At 36.8% G+C, this 24,134-nt stretch overlaps 1 protein-coding gene and 1 long non-coding RNA gene across 2 annotated transcripts in view; one reads left to right on the forward strand and one right to left on the reverse strand.

Annotated features, from left to right (window-relative positions):
- Nucleotides 1–24,134, forward strand: part of TMEFF2 (transmembrane protein with EGF like and two follistatin like domains 2) — a 227,958-nt gene that overhangs the window by 59,872 nt on the left and 143,952 nt on the right. The window lies entirely within an intron of this gene.
- LOC131827644 (uncharacterized) lies at nt 4,941–15,747 on the reverse strand. The gene is made up of 3 exons (XR_009352099.1): nt 15,557–15,747; nt 8,719–10,027; nt 4,941–6,683 (listed from the first exon to the last, which is right to left on the reverse strand). It is a non-coding gene; the product is annotated as an uncharacterized LOC131827644 (long non-coding RNA).

The following is a 24,134-nucleotide window of genomic DNA, read 5'->3' on the forward strand; positions in this document are numbered from 1 at the left end:
AAAAATGACATAATAAATGTATACGTGTGGGGGGGTGGGGAGAAGTAAGTAGGGAAGCAAGAGAAGGGGGCAGGGAAGGAGCAAGAAAGAAAAAGGAAAATTCACAAGGACTGAACTGGCCACAACCGCCTTCGATCTTTCTGTCCCCTCCCGTCAGTGGTATAACTATGACACTTGATTTAAGTAAACTATAACCTATGGAATATAGGGACAGGATTATTTTATTCCACATTGACATATAGGTAAGTAGTGGTTATATTATAAGAGTTATAAATTATTTTAAAAATTGGTTGAAGATACCGTGTATTTGGACAGTATGTTGTTTGAAAGGTTTTATGTACCATTTAAAAAAAGCACAAGATGAGGAAGTTGACTTCATAAAAATAGAGGAAAAGGCTTAGCAATTAAGCTTAGGATGAAGTATCTTTATCTTTACTTTCTTACCATGATCAGCTCACATTTTAGTCTTTAAATGGGAAATGACTTGTATTTAACCTTTTATGATTCAGAGAGCCATTTAATTGTAATTGTAGCTAATCCAATTAAAGATGGATTATAATAACTGCTGAATTAATAGGTCATGAAATGTTGAGTTTAATTAGTAGATTCCTGTGTATTTTGAAAGAATGAAAAATACCTTTTGAAATATGTGAAAACTTTAAAAATTTGGTGTAAACTTTTGTGGAGTTGTATTATTTAAAAACAAACGATCAACAAAAATGGAAGAAGCCCAGGAAAGAATGGCATAACATAAAATTTGGGGAAAAATCTAAGTTCCTAATTTTATGTTTATTGAATTTAAATTTTTCTTTTATACCCCCAATCTTGAAAGAAAAACATTGTAGGAATTTTTAATTTCTCCTTTCCTTGGATAAATTAAGATTATTATTATATATAATACAATAATAATTTTTTAAAAAGTATCAAATGACAACTTTACTTTTAAGATTCCAAATCATAATGCAACACAGTCTAAGTCAAGTATAGACATTTTGTATCTGTTGCATACTTGCCAAAATTCATGCAGTTTCAGTTCAGTTAGGCCAAATGACCTATGTTAGCATCAGATGTAATACTTTAATATCAGTGCATTTTTTAGAAGAGCTTTGGAAACATATGACTAAAAGAAATGTTTAAAAAATCAATGGCTCTTGGTATGTCAAATTATTACACAACTAAAATTAAAGGACTGTTTTACTATGGGCGCAGTGTAGATTTTTCAGTGTGGTGTGCCCCTGTCTTTGCAGCTGCTTCTGTCTGCATCTTGAAAAGGACCACCTTCCCGTGGGTGTGCACATTCAGGCCAAGCCCTCAGATGCTCAGATGGTGCGGTTGGGGAGCAAAATGGGAAAATCCTTGATTATAAAATCGTATTTCCTTAATTCTATGCTACAGTAGTTTTATATTTTAACATTTTAAAAATCAGGATGCATCTTAAAATTGAAATGTAAGAACAGATATGAGGTTTTCAAATTCTTATCCCCAAAATTGGGGATTTTTCAGGGTGAGAAGAGCTAAAGTATTAAAATATTTCCTTCTAAAAGTGTCCTTTTTCCTTGAATAGCCCAAGGACTCCCTATGACCAGAAAACATTGCTCTGAGGATAATGCTATTTATATAAAATACCAGCTTGGTAAAAAGTGTCAAGATATTTCACTTTTTCCCCTTATAAATCCACCACTGGTTTATATTTTCAAGATGATTAGAGTTATCCAAAAGAGAATTTGTAGACTAAAAAAAAAAAAAAAAAAAAAACCCAGACTCCACAACTGGAGAGCTCTCGCAGAGTAGAAGACTGCTGGAGTCCTAGCAGTTCACACAGTCCGGCCTACCGAGATACACAGAAATATAAACTGGCACCACAGCCAAAATACCTACGTTACGAGCCCCAGGCCAGCACAAGTTAAGATCACTCTGCGCTCAACACACATGAGAGGCACCCAGGAATGTCCCAGAGGAAATACGTGGCTACTGAAAGGCATACAATGGCAACATATATCAGATAGACAAATTACCGGGGCTGCACCGTCTGTGCCACACACCAGAGAGTCCCACTAGTCCTGGGGGCTGCCAGACGTGCTGCTGCAGCACTTGGGGTGGAAACACATTTTCTGTGAGCAGCAACCTCCTAGGAAGAAACTGCCTTCTCCTTTAGCATTTGGAAGCTGCTAAGGAACCTGGAATCAGGGTCTCCTTAATGTTGTTTTAAGCCCATTATCAAAGCTACATCTCCCTGAAAGCTTCAGACTTCATTACACCATTAGAAAAATTAACATATTGTACCTGATAAGCTTCTGGAAAATTCAAAATACTGCAGCCTTACTAATGTTGACTACCCAGCACTTTCTTTCTTATTGAAAGAGTTTCTCAAGAATTAAAATATATGCTGTTTGTCTACTTTCTTCTTGAGATAAGGCGGCAACAGTTAACTTGTTCTGAAGTTAATTTTCTACTTGTAAATTCAAGTATTCATTTTTAGCATATCCTTTCTTTTGTCAGAATCTAATATCTGTGCAAGGATTTATAAAGGAAAACCAATTCAGGCATGTTTATAGTAGAGATAGTAAAAGTAAATTTGAAGGTTAAAGTGATTTAGAATATTTGTCAGTAATCTAAGTAAAAACCAAAAATATCATTATCTTATGCTAATGCTGGGTTGCTACTTCATAGGTCAGTTCTTAGGTATTTTTAAAATTAAGAGATCTGGAAAAAGTGAAAAATATATGTATAGTCATTGAGTAAAATAAAATTTTTAGCCTTTTGAAAATAGGCTTTCTTTGAAATGCTAAATTTAAAAAATGTGACAGATGCAATTTATTTGGACTTAAGTTTAATCAGTGAAAGGCTAACCTTATAGAAACGACTAAAAATGGCAGTGATCTGAAATCTAAGGTTGCAGTGGGAAATCAAGTTTGCAAATATGAAACATACCAATGTTCTGCAAAGTAGAATTGTGCAACTTTGCACTAAGAAATACTACAAAGTAGTTCAGGCCTATGTATCTCAAAACTCTAGAGTAATGGGTTGGCAAAGAGTATGTACATACGATATCATCATTAAAATTAAGATTCGATGGATGTCGACGTATAAGTTGTGTTGGGCAACTTTTCTTATAGTTTTAAGGATTTTCGCTAAGTTGCTTCAGGAGAAAGAATAATACACAAATATAAAGAGATTATCACTCAGAATGCCCCAGATTTCTCAAACTAGCAGATTAAAGATTTTTAAAGGCTTGAGCTTTTCAATTAATGTAAAATAAAGTTATAAAGTTGAACTGCTGTGCCCCCCCCCTTTTTTTTTTACTTCAGACATAGTCGGCTCTGTTCTTGTCATGCCTTAGCACAGGCTTCAACACTTGTCCCGAATACCTGTTCCAGCAAGTCACTGATTTCTCCAAAATAAAGAGGACTTCTAATCCAATCTAATCTAACCTAGTTTAAACCAACAAAAACTGCTCTGTTGATTTCTCAAGGGTTCCACAAATGAATAACTTTTATATTTTGGGATCAGGAAAGAAAGAAGCAGGAGAGAAGGCAGGAGGTGCAGCACTTAAAGACAGAAGGGGAGCCATTCCCACACCATCCCGAACTCGCAGATTGGACAGCTGTGAATTAGGTGGCTTGTGATAGTTAATGAACCCTGTGTAATTTGCTCTATTGTTAGCCAATATGTGTCTCTATGTAAGCACTTGCAAAATTGTACTTTAATGAACAATAAGGTCCGGTAAATTTTTCTTCATCCTGGCTGATAGAGGATCATCTGGAAATGGTTCGAGGCCATCGGGAGGGCATTTTGTGCCCTAGAGTCTCTCCAGACTGAGGGAGGAGCGGCAGACTCCTCCGTTAGGAAGCTTGGTGGCGGGAAGAGTTGGTGACAATAACCTCATTCGTGCGCTAGCGCCATAGCTCTCAGAGTCAGAATGCTTTGCTGACATAACATAGCCCTAAATACAGTATTTCTAAATTATGTTGCAAAACAACAAAATTCAAAAACCCAAAGCAAGAATTACTCCTTTACTTATAAAAATAAATCCATAAATACCAAGGAAACAAAAATGAAGGAGTGGATTGCCCAAGTGAGAAGAGGAGGCATTCTTTTTTTTTTTTTTTTTTAAAGATTTTTATTTATTTATTTTGAGAGAGACAGAGAGAGAGAGACAAAGTGAGAGAGAGCATGAGAGGGGAGGTCAGAGGGTGAAGCAGACTCCCCATGGAGCTGGAGCCCAATGTGGGACTTGATCCCAGGACTCTGGGACCATGACCTGAGCCGAAGGCAGTCGCTTAACCCACTGAGGCACCCAGGCGCCCGGAGGAGGCATTCTTTTAGAGCAGCCAAAGCGAGTGCTTCTGTGTAGTTGGGAGACGGCCCCCCATAATGGAGGAGGGCACATATTAGTCCAACTAACGTGGTTCTTACGACCCTGGAGAATTTACACAGCCTCTCCGAGCCTCAGTTTCCTTAATATAACTGAAGAGTAGATACCAAGGTCCTAGGAAACACCAAATAATCGAATAAGTGGTAATTAGTTTCCCTTCCTTCCAGTTGCAAGTGTATCTTTTCCTTTATCTCAGATGCATTTAGCATGGCAGGATCTGGACTGCATCAGGCTGTGAAGGGAGACCGGCCTGGCAGTTTTAGTTGTCACCTTTGTTCTCATACAAATCCTGCTGATTTTTTTTCTGAACTATATCATATAGTATCATCATACTAATAATTGAATGTATTTGAGATACTTGAATAATTTATAGGATTTTCTCTGTTACCCAACCTGTCATATAGACTTGGCAGATGTATTCACAATGAGAACATTTCCATAGAAGAGAAATGGTAAATTATTCATATTGTACTTTTTCCCCCATTGCCTAATTAATTAGCACAGCATATTAAGAACTTATTTTATGCATAAAGCAGTATCCAACTAGCCGTAATGAATGAAGATAAAAATGTTTCAGAAAGTGCTCCACAAATACCTTACCTTTTGTGTTTGCTTCTTTCTCAAATATCTGAATAATAGACTGAATTTTTCCTTTTCCACTTGGATTTTTGGTAGGTATGTCTATGTTTATTGGTATTTTCTAAAACAAAAAAATTTATTAAACTTTCTCTAAAATATTTTATTTTTGTCTGAACTTAATTCACGGCATACTGCAAGTATAAGGATATTCTTGGTGAATTTAACAATTAACCCTTTAGAACGATGTCTAAGTGAAACAGTCAATACAGTATAATACTGGTTATAATACAAGAACATTTATAATTCTATAACATTTATTTTTTTAAAAATTACAAGGTATACTTTTTGAGTTGAAGTTGTGGTGAATGATTTTTCTTCTTATTGCGTAAGTGGACTTTCTTTATATAATACCTGAATAACAGTTTTATCTGTTTTACTCATTCATCTCCTCTCTACTGCATATATTTTAAGACCTGACTTCTACTTAAAGATAATATTCAGTTAGAACTAAGACAAAGAAGGTAATTTCTCATACCCTAGAGACACACTAGTTTCTAAACAAGTTCCCTTCCAAACGAGAAAACTTAAAAAATATATTTCTGTAGTGTATAATTTCATAAGGTGATGTTTGGGACAATAAACAGGAATGGCTCTTTCACGGTATGTTTTCCTAATTAATTAGTGCCTCTTCTGTGAGAAGTTTGGTCATAACAGCTTTTGAGAGAATAGAAGATCCTACCAACTAATGGGAAAGACTTAATCCTGGGTATATTATGGATTTAAAAAACCTGAGGGGTAACTACTCTGCAAGAAACAAAATGGTGTTAGAGTGACTAATATCTAGTCTTCAGAAGGGATGTGCATGTTGTGCAGAGGATGGGTTAGGGGGAATAAGAAGGCACCCATGACTTGTGATGACAAAATTTGAAATACTGGAAGAATATATTTGTGTTTCCTTTTAGTTTTACAATCAATATGAATTACTCTCCTGTCCTTACGTGTTTAAACTTCATTTGCCATATGTCAGCCAAGAAACCCATTTTCTACCTGCTTATTCATGCTTTCTGTCATCTGAAAAGCTTTATGTGTTCAGTCTAGTTCTCCGAGGTTGACTACATAAATTTGAAATACTTGCTGATCTTATCCATTCAGAAGATCATGGCATTTCAGAACTATGTAGGGGATCCAGATATTATTCTCAGGAGTCCTAATTTGACCCAGCGACGGTGGAAAGCATCCAACTCCACAGAAGGAAGAACACAGCATCTATCACTTCTGCCAGCTTTTGTCAGGTGACCCGCAGAGCCCCATTAGAATGTCTTCAATAGGGAAAGCTTCTCTGCATTCTCAGGTTAGGGACAGGGGATGCAGTTGATAACTGCTGAGATGGAGAGATGGATAAATCAGTGCAAATGAAGCCACAGAGAGAGAAGAGTATGAGTGCTTGCCCCTACGGTGCTCCACAAGCCCTCCGATCTGCAGACTAGACGTTCATTTTCATGATGATGGCGTTCATGCATGTTTGTCTTAAAGTGGGGGGAGTCGGGTGATCCCACTCCATGCCGCAGGGTCAGAGGCAGTGCCCAGCGGCCCCGTGGGCTCTGACGTCAGTGAGGAAAGAGTGAAAGGTGCACGAGAGGCGCCGCTGATCAGATGCTGGCAGGCAGGTGCCGCTGGAGTAACAATTTGCAGTAGTTTTACACTCCTGTCAGTGCCAGTCGGCAAACTCCTGGAGATGATGGAAGGAAAGAACAAAATGTCACAACAGAAAGGAGTGAGTCGAAAATTCAAACATTTTCTTACTTCTCATATTCCTCCTGAATCAAAATTAAATCAGTCTACAAATGAACCGACTCAGTGTTGAATAAAAGGCAGCTATCCGCACCGTTTTTTCCCAAGCAGGAAAATCGATTAACATTCTTTTGACCATTAGCTTGTTCAAAACATCATCATGATTTGTAATAACTCAGAGAGCTAGTTTATAAACAAGAATATTGATTTTAGGAGAAGATTTAGTTGGGAACAGCAGTTGATAGAGATTTGGAAACCTTTCATTAAAGATTCCCTTGTAGTAATGTAGTAGAAAATCAGTGCCACAGGAGAAAGGTCAATTTGAAACTACCAGTTTCTAACAGCATATATGTATGTCTCCTGGTTGTCGTCCTAGTAATGGTCATGTGGATTTACCGCATGTTCTCCTGTCACTACAGACTACACTGGGACACCAATTCTGTACGCACACAGTAGGTCATGTTTCTAAACTCAAAGATTTAATAAGTGCTGTTGACTTCCCATGAGTCACTCCATGTAAGTGTTTTGTAACCTGGAGAAATCACCTCGGTTTTTGACTCTAGAAAAAAAAATGTTAATTTATTTATCAAAACAAGTAAGAGAAAATCAGATTAACTCATCCTGTCTGAAGTTCAGCATAGGATAACTAAATGTGAAATAAAGTCCTGCCAAATGTCACAGATGTTGCCTCAGTAAACACAAACGGACAAATCTCTACTTCAGAAGTGCTATGTGGCCACGGCCATTAGCACATCAAGAATGAGCTACGCAACTTGCCAAGGGATGAAAAGTCATTTTCTCCTTTAAAATAATTTTACTGTGAAGCTACAAGGTACCTTATTCACTTTTCTTCCATTTGGTGTAAAGGAGAAGTTGTTTTGACATTCACATAGAAAAATAGTTAAATAGCTTTATCTACTGCATTGCTGCTCTAAAGCTCAGAGCTCGATCCATGTGCCTTGTTATCACATAAACATCTTAAAATCAGATGCATTCCTTAAGTTCATTTCTGGATTCCAATTCCAATCTGATTCTTATACCCTTCACGTTACATTTTTGCCGTTTGTAAATGATTAAATCACATTCAGTAAGGCAAGCATATAGCTCTATTTACTAATACCTGTTAGTATTCTTTTAAAATGTATATAAAATAAAGGATATGTTTATTTATATGTAGCATTTATATGCATATTCATTCCGTAAGGTTAATCTTCTGACCTCATTATTCTGCACTAAATTAGTCTTCAGACCAAGCAGATGCACACAGTCAGTTTCACAAACAGGCTCTCACTGCCGGTTGGTCGCGACCAGAAGTCACACAGTGAAGTACACACGCTGGATTTAAAAGGACACTAAAAACCACACGGTTCTTTGGCAGAACTAAGACACTCCAAAAGGAGAAATGCCTGTCCCATTCTTAAGAAGATCCACGTAATTTACCATCTGAATTTTTTTTCTGAAACCTTAAAATAAAACTCCCACTTTGGCAGAGTCTAAGTTCCTCTGACATCACTTTTAGCAGAGTGGAGGTTAGCTATTATATGCCAAAATATTTCTCTTGTATATATCCTGTTGGAATGAGTCCTGTTACTAAGTACTCTTTTTTAGTGCTGAGGGAATGAACTTCTGCTTTTGCTTTTCCACTGGAGAATAGAGGGGTTGGGATGGAGTCAGGCCAGATTTTATTATGGCTGCCGGATGACTATTTTTCAGGGAACACTGCGATTGCTACTTCACTATTTTTATCAAGCCATTCCACATATTTTGCATATTTACCTGTTGACTGTTTTTACAGTGTGTGTCATCATTATCACATCTTACCGTGGGCTCTCAGGATTCTTCTCCTGAACAAGCTTCTCCTCCTACATGTGTCCATACCCCTTCTAGCTACCGCTTTGTCTTTGAAATGCCAGAGTTTGATTGTGTCACTTCCCCGAGCAAAGGATCCACAGCAGAGGGGGGAGGGCTCAAACCTTAGCGTCGCCTGGAGTCTTGCTGTTCACGCGTGGTCCTCCTCCAGCCGCCGTATCACCGCCGCCTGGGATCTTGTTAGAAATGCAGAGCGGAAGCCCCAGCAACTGGATGGGACATCGCACTTGTCCAGTTGTCCAGGTGATTTGTGTGCGTATCGAAGCTTGTGAGCTCTGGCTCCCTAGGCCACCTCAGCGACCTCTCTGGCCTCTCCAGCCACGTCTACCCTGCTCTCTTCCTCTCCTTCCACTCGGCTTCCACTGGCCCTCATGGTTCTGGCATCTTCTCGTGCCTCCAGCCCTCTGTATACAAAGTGGTCTCTTTGCCTGGGGTTCCCTTTCTTGACTTCTCTCGTTAGGAAATTACTACAGATGCTTTATGACTAGGACCTGATATCTTCCCCTTTCCCATCTGATTCAAAGTACAGTCTGATAAATTGGATAAATCACAATTAATTGGCTTTCTTCACTTTGCTCCTATAGTACACTTGCATATTTCTTTTCCACATGTACTGTATTATATGGGAATGTGGCTCCCGTGGCTCCAATGCAGCTGTTTTTAGTTCCCTGACACCTAGTAGACTTCAAATAACATGGTGAGCCCTCAGCAAATGATTGTTCAAGAAATTCGTGAAAGAATGGCCACTATAAGGGTTCTCTACATCTTGCCCAAGACAAATAAAAAACAATAAATATTTATAGTAGAACAATGCAAACCGTTGCCTTTGGTAGCCTTTAGAGCAGGGGTCTGAAATGTACAGCCTCATGGCCAAGTTTAACCTTCAGCCACGGTGATTTATGTCAAGTTGGCTTCAGAAATACATATTTGCTGCAGATTTGATAAAATTTCTTAATAAATTCAATCTAAAATTGCAAGCAAACAGCGTCCATGTATTACACTCACTCTGCTACAAAGTAATTTTGAGAACGCTGATGTTGTTTGAATCACAAGTAATGTCAAGCTGCTGTAGCCACTCTTGCTACAAAGTTAAATCAAGAAGTGAGATCTCCCATTTTCACAGAAATTTGTAGCAGATATATTTTCAGAGCTCAAACTATAGTCCCACAGCACTTTTCAAGCCTCGATACAAGGGCAAGGGAAATTCGCATTTTTCAAAATGCATTTTACTTTGCAATTGAAGAGTTTCCACCTAACCTTCAACTGGAAGTTATTAATCTACAATTTAAAGACAAGCTAAAAGGCAAATATCAAGATGATCTAATAGAATTCTGTAAATTCCTTCTGAGAGATAAATATATTCAATTAAAACCGTGTGTTCATGCGTTTATGCCAGCATTCAGTATCACATACCTGGGTGAAAAAAATATATTCAAAAAGTTAATATATGAAATCACATTACAAATTCATTTTGATGGTAGGGATCACTCAGTTTGGACCACAATTAAGCAATTCCTCCCAAACAATTACATTTTCTCAAGAGTAGATCTGTATTACACAAAACTGTACTCAATTTTTATTACATTTTGAAGTCATCAATAAAAAATTGTGGAAATTTGGTTTCTGTCTTGTCATATTAGTATCTATATAATGTTTTTGATTTTGCTTTGTAGTCCGTGGTTCTAAAGTATTTATTATCTGGCACCTTACAGAAAAAAAAAAAAAAAAATTGCTGACCTCTGCTCTAGAACCAAAGACCAGAGAGATACGACAGTTAAAAATAGGGAACCTATTTAATAAGTCTGGGAGTAGCATGTAGACATTCTTGCCAATTTAGAAGTTATATTATCACATATTCCCTAAATAATTGTGTTAAAATATATAGCAACAAAAATGGTATTTTTTAAAGACATATTTGAATTATTTTCTGAGAATAGTCACCAGGAGAAAGAGTTATAAAACTGTATGGGAAGCAGAAAGGGAAATAAACATGAAGGATTTCCATATCTGAACAACGCGGGTCTAGATCAGACTGCCTTTATAAACATTTCAGATCTGCTGTATAAAGAAAACTGTCTTCAGAGAATTTATCTTTTTCAGGCATAAATTGTTATAATTTTTTAAAAGGAGAAAACAGCCTTCATATTTAGTTGTGCTGAATAAGCTCTCAGTTCCGGAAACAACTTACATAATTAAACTCAGCAAGTCTCTTTCACTGTTTACCGAGCATCCCGTCATGTGGAGGCATTATGGGACACATGCTGAGGGCTCCTCGGAGCTGGCGAGAGGAAAGGTCTTCTCCTTCACCGCAGCCTGCGTATGGCCCTTAAACACAACACAGTTTTCTGTGTTGAAACGGATTCTCTTAGAGCTATCCTAGTGGAATAGTTCTGTCATTCCTGAAATTTTCACCACAAAGCGATGGCCCATTAGACACAGGATTCTCAGAGAACTTGCTCAAAAAACTAGTAGTCACTTGAGGTGGTCACCTCAGGAGGCTCCAAGGCATCTGCTGGCACATTCTTCTATTATGAAGTGAGCTCTAGTCTAAAGTTCTGGGTACACACCCTCCATTTTGACTAGAACATTGTTGAGATTGAAAAGATTCTTAGTCTTTTGGATGTAAGTCATAAAGGCATAAGAGCAAATTATTCTCTAGTAGATTAGTTTAATGCTGTCAACTTTATGGAAGAACCTTCCACTTACTTATACACTTTTAACTCATTTTTTCTTTCCTGATATTGTATTTGGATCCCTAGCTTTCTTTTCAAAAAAATGCCACTCCCCTCCACTTCAAGTGTCTGTCGTTCTACTTAGTAGTTAACCTATTACCAATATTTTTCTTTTTCTTATGGCAACTATATGTAAGTATATACCAATTTGATGTTAGATATTTTTAAATCTGCTTATCATTGAGTTGATTATAGTTCTCGGAAACATATTCCACATCATCTATAGTTCATGAAAATATCTTTAAATGTAGCTTTCCATAACTTGGAGAGATTATGTAAGATTTCTGAAACAAATAATCTTTGTGTCAACTTCGATTATAGCTGTTCTCTGATAGCCCCCATCTATTGGTAATTATATTTTAAAGACTCATTTGTTATAAAAAATAGTTGGTTAAAATAATCACAAATATCAGAGCTAAGAAAAAGAATGACTTTTTTTTTTTAAGATCTTATTTATTTGACAGAGACACAGCTAGAGAGGGACCACAAGTTGGGGGGCGGGAGGGGGAAAAACAGGTCCCCCACTGAGCAGGGAGCCCCGTTGTGGGGCTCCATCCCAGAACCCTGGGATCCTGACCCAAGCCGAAAGCAACCACCTAATAACTGAGCTACCCAGGTGCCCCAAGAATGACTCTTTTTAACCACAAACCATCTATTGGGAATATATATAGCAGCACTTACTAAAATGGAGCTGTTAGATAGTGATCAAAGTAAGAAAAAGAAATACTTATTTTTTCAATAAAATAACTACATATATAAAATGTTATTGTTCTGAATGTTTCTTGAGCAATAAATGTTTGATCTCTTGCTTAAAAGTTTTACAGATTTTTATCAGCAATCGTAAATAGCGTGCTGCAGTGAAATTTAACATTTTTTAGAATTCTGATCTTTATTTGAGAACTGATACCTTCGTTTCTTACTTCACAGTACTGGCCATAATGTTAACTTATATCAAAATATTTCTAAAAGATGAGTCTCCTACAGATGCGTGTCAGCTCTCAAGGAACACCTTCTTAGACATAGGTTGTTACTCTTTGAATAAAATAATGCAGCCCTTTTGTCAGTCTGTTCACAACGTTCACATCAACAACAAAAATTACTAAATTGTTTGCTTTATGGTTATACCCAATAACTAATGATAGCAACTTAAAATATTCTTTTCATAACATATAGTAACTTCACTGTATATGCTTTGAATTGATTCATCTGTTTACCTTCATTTTGCTTACGGAATAACATTCAGACTTCTATCAGCAAGCTTGTGCTGTCCCTTATTAATCATAATTATTAAATTAAGCTTATATGTATCAATATCTTTTTAATTTTCATTTTATTTACTCCAAATGTATTTTCAAAATTCAAGATTAAGTACCACATGATAATGTAAAATTATCTTCTATAAAAATAGGTAACTGTATGTGAATTTTATTTTCACATAACTTGATATATCTCTTTTGGACTAAGAACTATATTCATGTTCTCCACAGTTTGAGCTGTTAGTTTGACATTTGATTTTATGGTTTTTGCTTTTTAATGAAAAATATCCCCAAACTTAGCATCGATTAAGGGCTGTAATACACACACACACACACACACACACACACACACACACACACTTTCCTAATTCTTTATTGTTCTCAGGAAAAAGAGTAATTCTAAGAAGAAACCCTCTATCAGCTTTGGTTGTGCATGTTACTAAAGCACTGCGGATAACAGCCAAGCTGTGAAGTCCGATCTGAGTCCAGATGTCTCCTCTACTTCTTATCAGTGATGTCCACTTCTCCAAGCTTCAGTTGCTGTCAGTGTGCAGGAGTAATAATAGTACCTCATTAAGAAGCTGTAGATAAGCAATGAGATAAAGTATCTAGTGAAACCTAAGTACTCAGCGACTGTTAGCTACTCATCACGTCACTTACTTTTGAGCAACTGCCCATATTAAAATCACTATTTCAGAACTTGTATTATGTTAATTTTATAAGTTCACTATATATTGAAAAATGTCTTTCATTTTATTCTACTATTCTTCGAGGTGTTAATTATGTTTACCACCATATGTATTCAAAACAATCTAAATAGCTTATTAGAATTGACTTAATGTTAAATGGTTAAATGCCATATTTGTTTTATATCATTTCTGTTAAGAGAAAAGAAATTTCTTAATGAAGAGATATCCAAAAAAATGTTTTATAACATTTTTTTCATGAAGTTTACTTTTCATAATCATAAGACTAGTATTAATTCATATAAATTAGTTTTCTTGTTTCTTGTTTCATGTTAGTATATGATATGTGGTAACTAAGACATTAAAAATGTATTTAAAAAGTCATCTTTTCTATAGAACATTGTAATTTACCTGAAAAATAGCAAGATGAGGACTTGTCTATTGAAACTACCCAATGATTAATCTTTTCATTATTAACAATACTAGTAGAAACAAGAATACAACTGAAATAATCTTTCTAACATTTGCTGTAGTTCTGATATTTCTTTCAACAGTACATGAATCTAAACATTTTGAAATCAACAAATATCTTTAATAGATGGTAATATTAATTTTAAGTATTTTTGTACAACTTTTAGCATTAGTGAAACCTAAACACATGAAATTCTGAAATATGTATCTACAGTTATTACCCAAGAAAAGCCATTTGTAAATGGAATAATAGACAAAACATCTTTAAAAAAAATGATTCAGCTGTGTTAGATAGAAAAGAAGTAAGTTCTCAAAAAAAGAAGAAAAGAATAATTTCTCAATGAATGAAAAATGAATACAAAATGATGTACAAGAATTGCAACAAATCTTAAAATTTTTTGTTTGTGATAAATTAGCATGTAGTAAATACTTAATAGATGCTATATGTCCTGGAATAGGTAGAAGAGCTAGGCAAGTGTTTAGCCTTGAAAGGAAGGAGAGATTTATTGTTTCGACAGAAAAGAAAATATAAGCATAGATAGATTTGGGGGACACCTGTGTGGCTCAGTTGGTTAATCATCTGAATCTTGATTTCGGCCCAGGTCATGATCTCGGAGTCTAGAACGAACCCCACGTCAGGCTCCATACTCATTGGGGAGTCTGCTTAAGATTCTCTCTCCTCCCTCTCCCTGCGTGCGTTCTCTCTCTCTCTCAAGTAAATCATTAAGTCTGTAAATAAAAAGGTATAGTTAGAGTGTATAAACCTGGCGATTCACAGACCTGTATCCCTGGGGATAAAAATATATGTTTATAAAAAATAAAAAAAATTTTTTAAAAAAAGGTATAGTTAGATTTGTATTCTAAAGATGAAAGACACGGGTTAAAAACAACCACCAATGTCTCCTTCCACCTCTAGGTACCAGTCCTCCTTGGCTCTCCTTGTTCAATAGTGTTGATACTCTCTAACTCAGTTACTTCCCTCCCTAGTCACGTTCAACCTACTTCAACTTGGCTTTCTACCGTGTCGTGCCACATAAACAGCTCTCTGTAGAGTTACCCGTGATGTGTGGGTTATGAACTACAGAGCACATCTTTCAGTCTCAGTTTGAGGGCTTACACGGAGGTGACTCCACCGACCTCTTAGTCTTTGAAAACCCTCTGTTCCTTCAGTTTCATGGGTTTCCAGGCCAGCTTTCCTTTTACAGCACCAGTAGCAACTTCTCTGCCTCTTCGGCTGGCTCATCCTCATCATCCAGACATTAAATATTAAAGATCTTCAGTGGAAGACGGCGACTCTCTACTGTTCTTTCCTCTCCTTTTTTGGTTTCACCTCCATGTCTTATTCTAAAATTTCCCCCTAAGCCGTATCATCTATACTGATGACTTTGTGATCTATATGCTAATGGCTTTTTATTTATGTCTCTAGTACAAAATTCTTTGAGTTTCGGACTTGGAAACATAATTGCCCACACAACATGGTCATTAGATATATCTCAAAATTTCTCTTTTTAAGAAGGTCTTATTTATTTATTTGACAGAGGGAGGGAGCACAAGCAGGGGAAGTGGCAGATGGAGGCCTCCTAACCGAGCAGGGAGCCCGATGTGGGTCTCTGTCCTAGGACCCTGGGATCCTGACCTAAGCCAAAGGCAAACGCTTAACAACGGAGCCACCCAAGTGTCCCCCCACCAAATTGCATTAAAAACACCAGAAACTTAAAAATCCAAATCCAAATTTACCTCCTCCACACATACATGCAAACCTATGACCCAGATCAAAGTTAATTTTCGAGAATTTACCATTTCATGCAAATATGTAAGCCAGGAGCCTCATAGTCATTATGACCTCTGTCTGTTGGGGTTCCCTCGGAGGGGTGGAGGCGACCGGACTAGCCGGAGGCCCCTTCCCGGGGCTGAGCGGGATGGCGAGTGTCGCAAACCCGGACGCACCAACGGACGACACCAGGCTCGGGGGATCTGTCGAAGCAGGATCTCACTTTACTGAGCGGGGTTGCAGCTTATATTGGGTAGGGGATGGGAAATGAGGTCAGCAGGGAGAGAGCCTATGGGGTTTGGTTACGTAGTCAGTAACTGAGTAGGGTGTGTTGGGCGAGAGGAGGAAATATCAGAGATATGCGGAACCGAAACCGCCACGTTGGCGCCAATACTGCCACGGTGGCGCCTTTTCTAGCTGGAAGAGAAGGCAGGCCAGCGCCATCTTTGCTGTGCCCAACATCTGTCCCTCCCTCGTCCCTCGTCACCGTGTACACTGTAACACTGTGGAGTCTGGACCTGGCACTCGACGTCTGTCTTGCAGCTGTCTACCCCTTCCCCTCTTCGTCATCCGTAATAGAGATAATAAGGAGAGTGTTCATTAAGTCCAAAGGCATCTTCAATAATTACCACTTATTATTGGCTAACAATTTAACATGTCCTGTTCAAATAGAAGTGGTTAGAATTAAATGCAATGAGGATCGATGCACTAGAGAGGGAAAAAATACCTTGAGGAGATGGAAAGATTGGTAAGAGGGGCAACCAGCAACACATCAACATAGCAGAGAGGGATTTGCAGGATTAGCCTGCAGGAGAGTACGTATGAACCAACTCTATGGTTCTACTGATTTTTTTAAAAGTGCACTCTAGGATCCAAAAATAAAAATATAGTGCAGGGACTCATACTAATTATTTATTGCACATAGTTTCCACTGATGCATTTGTACATAAATGTAAACTGTGTAACATAAAATTGTCTATTTTAGCCATTGTTAGGTGTACAATCAGTGGCATTAATTACATTCACAAAATTGTGCAGCCATCACCATTTTCTATTTCAAAAACATTCCGATCACCCTAAACAGAAACTATCAATTAACAATAACTCCCCACTAAAAAACTCTAATCTGCTTTGTGCTCTCAGAACTTGCCTACATAGTCTAGATTTTTCTCATAAGTGGAATCATGTAATATTTGCCCGTTTGTGTCTGGGTTATTTCACTTGTCATAGTGTTATCAAAGGTTCATCCATCTTGTAACATATATCACAGCTTCATTGCTCTAGTACAGCTGAATACTATTCTGTCTGTACATGGATGCTACATTGTGTTTATCTATTCATTTGATGAACAATTGGATTGTTTACACCTTTTGACCTTTGAGGCTAATGTGTGATGAACATGGTATACAAGTGTCTGTTTGAGTCCCTATTTTCAATTATTTCAAGTGTATACTTTGATATGGAGTAAAAGTACTGAGGTGTGTGATAATTAGGTTTAACCTTCCAAGGAATTGCCAAATTATTTCACACAGCAGCTGCACTATTTGCACATTTGCACCCGTAGTGTGCCATAGCCTTCTCCCTGATGCTTTTCAAAAATAGTAGTAGTTTAATGCTTAACAATTTAGGATTGCTATAGAGAATTCATTGTAATGGATTAACAACGATTATTAAAGGATTTAAAAATGAAAGTTATAAGGCATAGAACAATAACCTGGGAATTGTTTTTGTTTAGAGAGGGCTATGGAATTGTCTAACATCCATTTTTATTGCAAGAAGATTTATGTTTAAATAAAATCTTGTCCATCCTACAAGTAGATTATGCAAACATCCTTTATGAATATGGTATGCAATTCAAATTGTTGTTAGGGTCACCAAAAGTTGTTTTGATTTAACTACTTATTTTATTTGTCATATCCAAGCTCTGTTTCACCAGAAGTACCCATTTTGAGCTTGCTGGCCAGATTAGAGACCTGTTTGTGAAATGAGCAGTTAATAACCAGCTGGAAAATCAATTTAAATGTTGACCTGCTTGAATTAACTAAGATAATAGGTCACTTTTATAGAGAACTGACTATTTTCATTTTCTTAATCCCGGAACAACAACAAAGTGAACTTATTTTATAACACATTGTCATTATATCATTATTAAACAGAAATTATCTGTTTTGATTTTTTTCTAAAAAAGAGGTCCCATGGTTTCTTTGGTAGAGACCCAAGAGATATTGACCAGGAAAACAGAAGATGAACAAGATGATCTATTGTTTTCACTTGTTACTTTGTGATTCCTTCACTGTCCAACACCACTTATACAATGAGGCTGTTCTCCTTGAGACAGAAGTGTTTACTGCAGCATATGCACTCACAAAGACGTATGTGGAGAAGTCACTTGAATTATTTTATTTGGGAAATTAACAGAGATCTCAGTATCTTATAAATATAGAATAAATATATTTTGAATGCATGCACATTTTCCAGGTCCTCAAAACTTTGACCCCTGTTTTGATAGACTGTTTTATCAGCACATATTATCATATCCTTTGGGCAGTTCTGCTTTAGAAAAGCTATGTTTTTCCTAATTAAGGATCTTAATTATCTACAAATGATTGTAGCTAACATGAGTATTTGTGCTGATACTCATGGTAAGATTTAGAGTATTGTTTAAGTCAATTTAAGAATCTTTTAAAAAAATCTCTAGTAAGAGATCAGATTATTTTCCACATACTGTAATTGAAATGAAAATTTTTTTCTGAAGATTTTTCTCTTTTACTTTTGTACAGATCAATTAAGATACCAAGATTCTTTATTTCATGTAATGCTGAACTACTCAGAATCTATGGCTCCATTGATCTGTATAAGATTTAATAGTCCTTTGATCCTAAGTATATTTAATCTTAATAATATTTATACTTAACATAGGTAATGTCATTTCTTTATTCAGAAATTTTTGGTAGCTCCCTAATCAATAGATGACAAAGTCCAAACAACTTAGCTTTTTTTTCTGCCAGAATATTTAGACTTCATTTTAGCACTCCTTCCAGGCTTATATTTCACTATCCTTAAAAAATATTCACTATATAAAACAAAACATGTTATTTACTCCGATTCTCACCCAAGTATTTCTCATGTAACTCTCACCCTCTGGAAATGCTGAACTCCTTGACTTCCTCCATAGAAGTCCAGTCCTTTCCAAATCCAACATCAAGATCAAATGCCATCATCTCTGTTTTACTTCCCTTGGTTCCATAATTGGAAAACATTTTCTATCTCCCTGGTACTGTAAGACTTTTAATCACTATTGACATACTCCTTATGTTTCGTCTAAAATAATGGTTGGGTGTTGTGTGTTTTGTTTCTTCTTCTGTTTGTGAGCTCCATAGGGTCTGAGGCCATGTACTCTTCATCTTGGGGAATCTCCCAAAGCACTAAAAAAGTGTCAAGCAGACAGGAAGTACTTAGAGTTTGTTATTTTGGACGAATGGATTTCACATTTCAAGCATAGATTCTTTTTCAAAAGTCATTTTCAAAAGGGTATAATTTATTCTTCATTCAATAAGATAATTAACAAATTCGTAAATCATGGACCTCTTTTGAAAATGATACAAGCTGAGCACTGACGATGTTTCAGGAAAGGAACACACATGAAATGGTGGCTTTCTTACAATAACTGTTTGGTTTTATTGTCATTATCTTTTTATTGTATAAATAATAAAAAACAAAAAAAATCCACAAAAATAAAATAATTTTTATCTGCATTACCAATACCAAGATACATTTTAAAACCCCAAAGAGGAACATAGTTTATATATATTTTCCATAGTTTATGTTTTCCTGATAATGGTTTATTGTGACCTTATTTCTGTATCGATAAATATGCTTCTCAAACATCATGTTTAAAGAAGGTCTAACATTGCTTTATTGTTTAAATAACTCCTGTTCTTAGAAATGTCAGATCCTGGTTTTTCACGGTATCCCAATCACTTTCACCTTCATCCATGGGATTTAATCTTTATGCTCATCTTTGTTGCTTGGGATAAATGCCTACAAATAGAATTATCCTACTCAGGATACACATATAGTGTTGAAGCTACCCGTCCACATTAACAACTTGCTCTTCAAGCTTTTTTTTTTTTTGCCTTGTTTGCCAGTTTCTACTGCACCAAGAGTATTTTAGAGGCCCCATAGTGACTTCCTTAAACTTCCTTCTGACTCAAACTGCATTTTCTAAAGTATTTCTCAAAATTGGGACATATTATAATTCTTATCTGCTTGGAAAACATTAGCTTTAGTCCTTCCTGAAGAAAAGGCAATAGAATTAAGGATGTGATAAGGAAGGTTCTCTTTTATATTTTCCACAGATCTGAAAGTAACAAGTTTTGTAGTTACATCACGACACAGTCCTGGCAGGTAGCGAGCGGTGACTCAGTATTGCAAGTTCAGAAGTGCCAGTGGAATTGGAGAAGCATGCCATTGTATTTAGGATTCAGTATTCCAGTTCTGGAGTTACACTGCCCAGGAAAACTGCTACCTACCACTTACATTGTGGGATGTCGGACCACACACTTAATAACTCTTCGCTCCCGTTTCTGTATTCACAAAATAGACATAACAAGGGCGTCTTCTTTGAAGGGTACTGTGGAAGCTGGTGGGGTTACGGCAGAAGGTGTGTTGTCCAGCACCAGCACCCAGAAGATCTCTACAAAAGAGTGGCTGTTGTTATTTTTACCTACAGGATTTGGGAAATAGCTGCCTAAAGTATTCAGGGGTTGGTAGCTACCAGGTTCAGGGGTTGGTAGATATGTCCAATAAATGATTATATTTATCATACTTACTATAAAATGGATTATATTACCTAAGGGAGAAAGGGACATGTAAAAACAGTATTAAACTTAAGGTTCACTTCCATAACACTTCATGAAATACATACATAATCAACTTCTATCTCACGAATGTTGAAATAATTTGGTAAAAAAAAAAAAATTGTGTCATTTTGGAAGAGGTCAAATGAAGATTGTGTTGCTCGACATTATAACATCAATTAGACTTCTTATGAATATTTAAAGCATTCTGGTAATAATTCATGTGGTAAAATCCAAAAACAGCCTTTTCAATAAATGAAAAGTTTGCAGGTCAAATCTTTTCATGATATTCATACATATTTTCTTGTCTTAAGTTAACAGGAGGTAACAGTCAGGGTTACAATTTCACCTACAACTAACTTAAAGAAGGAAGACAGGTAAAAAGAAAAGAACTGCCTTTCATAACACAAATATAGAATTAAACTGTCAAGACTTGAAATGTTCAATAAACTACATGTAGAATAAGATTTTTAAAATTCAAATAATTTTCTTTGAATGTGATAGGAAATGAATGTATTGGCCAGAAAACTGTGACAATTAATTGCAGAATGGCTGAATTTTAATGAAAGGCTCTAAGAAAAAAAAAAGATAAAATGAATGTGCTCTTTGCTTTTAAATCATTTACAGTTGAATAATTTATGTTATCTTTAATTCATCCAGTTAAATCATCCAAGATGAATACAATATGAATAGAAGAGGTTTAAAATTGTCAGATTTTTGCATTAAAATGTTTGCCAATAACCACTTTGTGTTTTTTAATGCTATTTTAATGGTTTTATATATTGCAGTATGAATTGGAAGTCTAGGCTAAAGTACACAATATAATGAGTTTGCAGGGTTAGAAATATCTGACCTGTATTTTCAGACTTTAAAATAAAATCTCGTATAAGTAACTTTATGTTCTCTCAAGGAAAACTAACATAACTGGAAATTATTCCGATAATCTTCCCCGAATTTGACACACCTTATTCTCCCAGTTTCTGTGTCGAAGGGTATCCTCCAACTGTTCATACCAAAAAGTTTAGCCCCAAACGCTTACCTTCTTTTTTCTCTCAAAATCCGCATCTTATCTATCAGGAAATCCTGTTAGAAGCTACATAGATCACAGACTTATACCCCTGAAACAAATAATGCATTATATGTTAATAACAAATAAATAAATATCTCAGGTACAAAAAAAAAATAAATAAAAGGGGGAGTATCATTGTTAAAAAGAAAAAACAGAAGCTCCATAGAAAACATATATGATATTCTCCCCAGTGCCTACAGCTACCGCCCCTACCTCAGCCACCACACTCGAGCCTCAGTCTCGTGGACGGCTGCTTTCCTATAGCCTCTTTCCGAGCAGTCAGAGTAAAAAATAACTTTAATAAATAGATTTATAAATGTATAAATAAAACTGTGTAAATAAATGCTACACAAAACTTCCAGTGGCTTTCCATCTCATTCAGACAGAAATCAAAAGTCATGTAATGAACTTCACAACAATATGATTGTCTAACCCCTGCTATCTCTCTGATTTTGTCTCCTCCTACTCTTTTTCATTCTTCCTCAGTTCTTCAAACATGCCAAGTATGCACCCATCTCAGAGTTACAACAGCTCTGCATAAAACAAAGGCATACAATTTCATTTTCATTCTCCTTCTACCAGTGACCTCGCCATTGATTGGATTTTCACCCAGAAAACCCTGGAATCCAACTCTAAATGCTAGCAGACAGACTGCTTCATTCAAGATACAATAATCTGTGATCTATATAGTGCTCTAGCAGGTGTTTTATTTGCAGAATTTAAGGCAGGACTACCTTCTTAAATGCTTCTATTAAGAATTAGATACTGAGTCACAATTAGGGTTTTGTTAATATATAATTGGCAAAAGAACCAGACAGGATACAAAAGTCAGATCTGACCCCTCATGAAACTAAGATTCCTACAGTTCTGAAATGGAAACTGTCAGGTTTTTCCGGCGAGATAAACACAACACCAGGCGAAGTGGGTGCAAGGCAAGATTTACTAAAAACACTCTCCGGCGAAGTTTCAGGGCTCAGGAGAAGGGGAGCCCAGAAAGTTGCCCCGGGAGGAGGTGGGCACCCTCTCGCCAGGTTCCGCGACTCTGGAAAGCAGAGTGGTGGAAGTCGCGCCCAAGGCAGGGAAGAGGGGCTTTTAAGGGGTCTCGAGGGGAGCTCAGGGGTCTTTGGCAAGTTTCCCTTATTCGGATATCTCGCCTGCTCATTGGGGTCCCATTGGTCCACTGGAGCCTGGGGCGGGGGTCTCAGTTTCCTGCTTGGGCCTCTGTTCTCCTGTCCGAGCTCCGGTCTTGTGGCGGGAACTTTCGTCATCTTATGTAGCCCTTTCTGCCAGCCCAACAGAAACAAAACAAAGACCAATTGTTCTAAGGACAAACCCATATAAGGACACATGTGTGAAGGTGAACCCAAAACTGAAAGATCCACATATCAGCCAAGATCCAAGTGCATGTATGACAGCAAATGAGAGGAAATCTAATGATCATGTCATTGATAAAGGTACTCACTGGTCAGTGGAGGCTAGTAAATGGGCATAAGGAAAGGAAAAACAGGCAGCAACTGTGCCCAGCTTGGTGTCCTCTTGTTCAGTAAAAGGATACCCCTTGGAGTCAGGAATAATCATGAGAAAACAGAATTTTAGGAAAAAATAATATCCAGGAAGACCTATTCAATGAGAAATTGAGTTATAGGGCCATAAGCATGTTTTACAGAATAATAAAACTCAGTTTCTGAGTTTCTGGGCATCCAGCTCTAATTCTAAATTAAGAGGATATCACTATTCCCATTACTTAGGTCCCGAAGTGATCCATCCTAGGATTTTGGGAAAAACCCAAGGAGACCCAGCTTCAATATTTCACACCACAGAATGCTCAAAAATAAATGATCTTCATTCTAGGAATACACTGAAGTTTGCAATTTCCCATAGGATAGTTAGAAAAATCTTCCCGGAAAGAGACATTAAAACAAAACTTAAAGATGTGAGGGAGAATGAGCCACGGAGATATCTGAGGGGCAAAGCATTCTAGGTCCTGTTTGAAGAACTACAAGACCAGTGTATCTGGGGCAGTGAAGGAGAAGAACAGGGAAAATGAGGTTGGGTCCAGGGCACATTCTGGGAGCCTCCTGCATCCCCACCTGTGTGCTCTGCCCTCTATCGTGAGCGAGATAGAATGCTACTGCGTGGCTTTCAACAGAAGAATACATGACCTACGTAGTGACAGTAGGCTCAAAGCAGGACTTTCATTCTTGGACTAACCATTGCAAAATGACCAAAAGCTAAGTGAAGCGAATGACTCATCTTACTTGTTCTTACTTTTTAGGTGATAATAGTGTCTTACTACATAAGCTTCAATAATTTGTGTTTGTTTTATACACATGTCCCTGACATGATATTATTACTTAACATTTCAGTTCCTTCTAATTTTTTATATTAGTTGCCCTAAAGCTAAGTTAAGTCACATTTATTGAGTCTTTGTATGTACCACATACACTGCCATATGATTTACGTGAAGAATCTCATTTATTCCTCCAAGAACTTGGAATAATCATTATCTCCATTATGTTGATAAGGAAGAGAACTTTCCACAGCATGTGCTTTGTCTAACATCGGCATAATACTTGTTTTTGTGGATCTGAGCTCTTTCTTTAGATGGACTAATATTTAGTGAGGAGAAAGTGCCATCTACCACGTTTAATAGAGTTCCAATCAAGAAGACAGAGT

The sequence above is a fragment of the Mustela lutreola genome, chromosome 3 (assembly GCF_030435805.1).
Source record: "Mustela lutreola isolate mMusLut2 chromosome 3, mMusLut2.pri, whole genome shotgun sequence".
In the NCBI taxonomy this organism is placed as follows: domain Eukaryota; kingdom Metazoa; phylum Chordata; class Mammalia; order Carnivora; family Mustelidae; genus Mustela; species Mustela lutreola.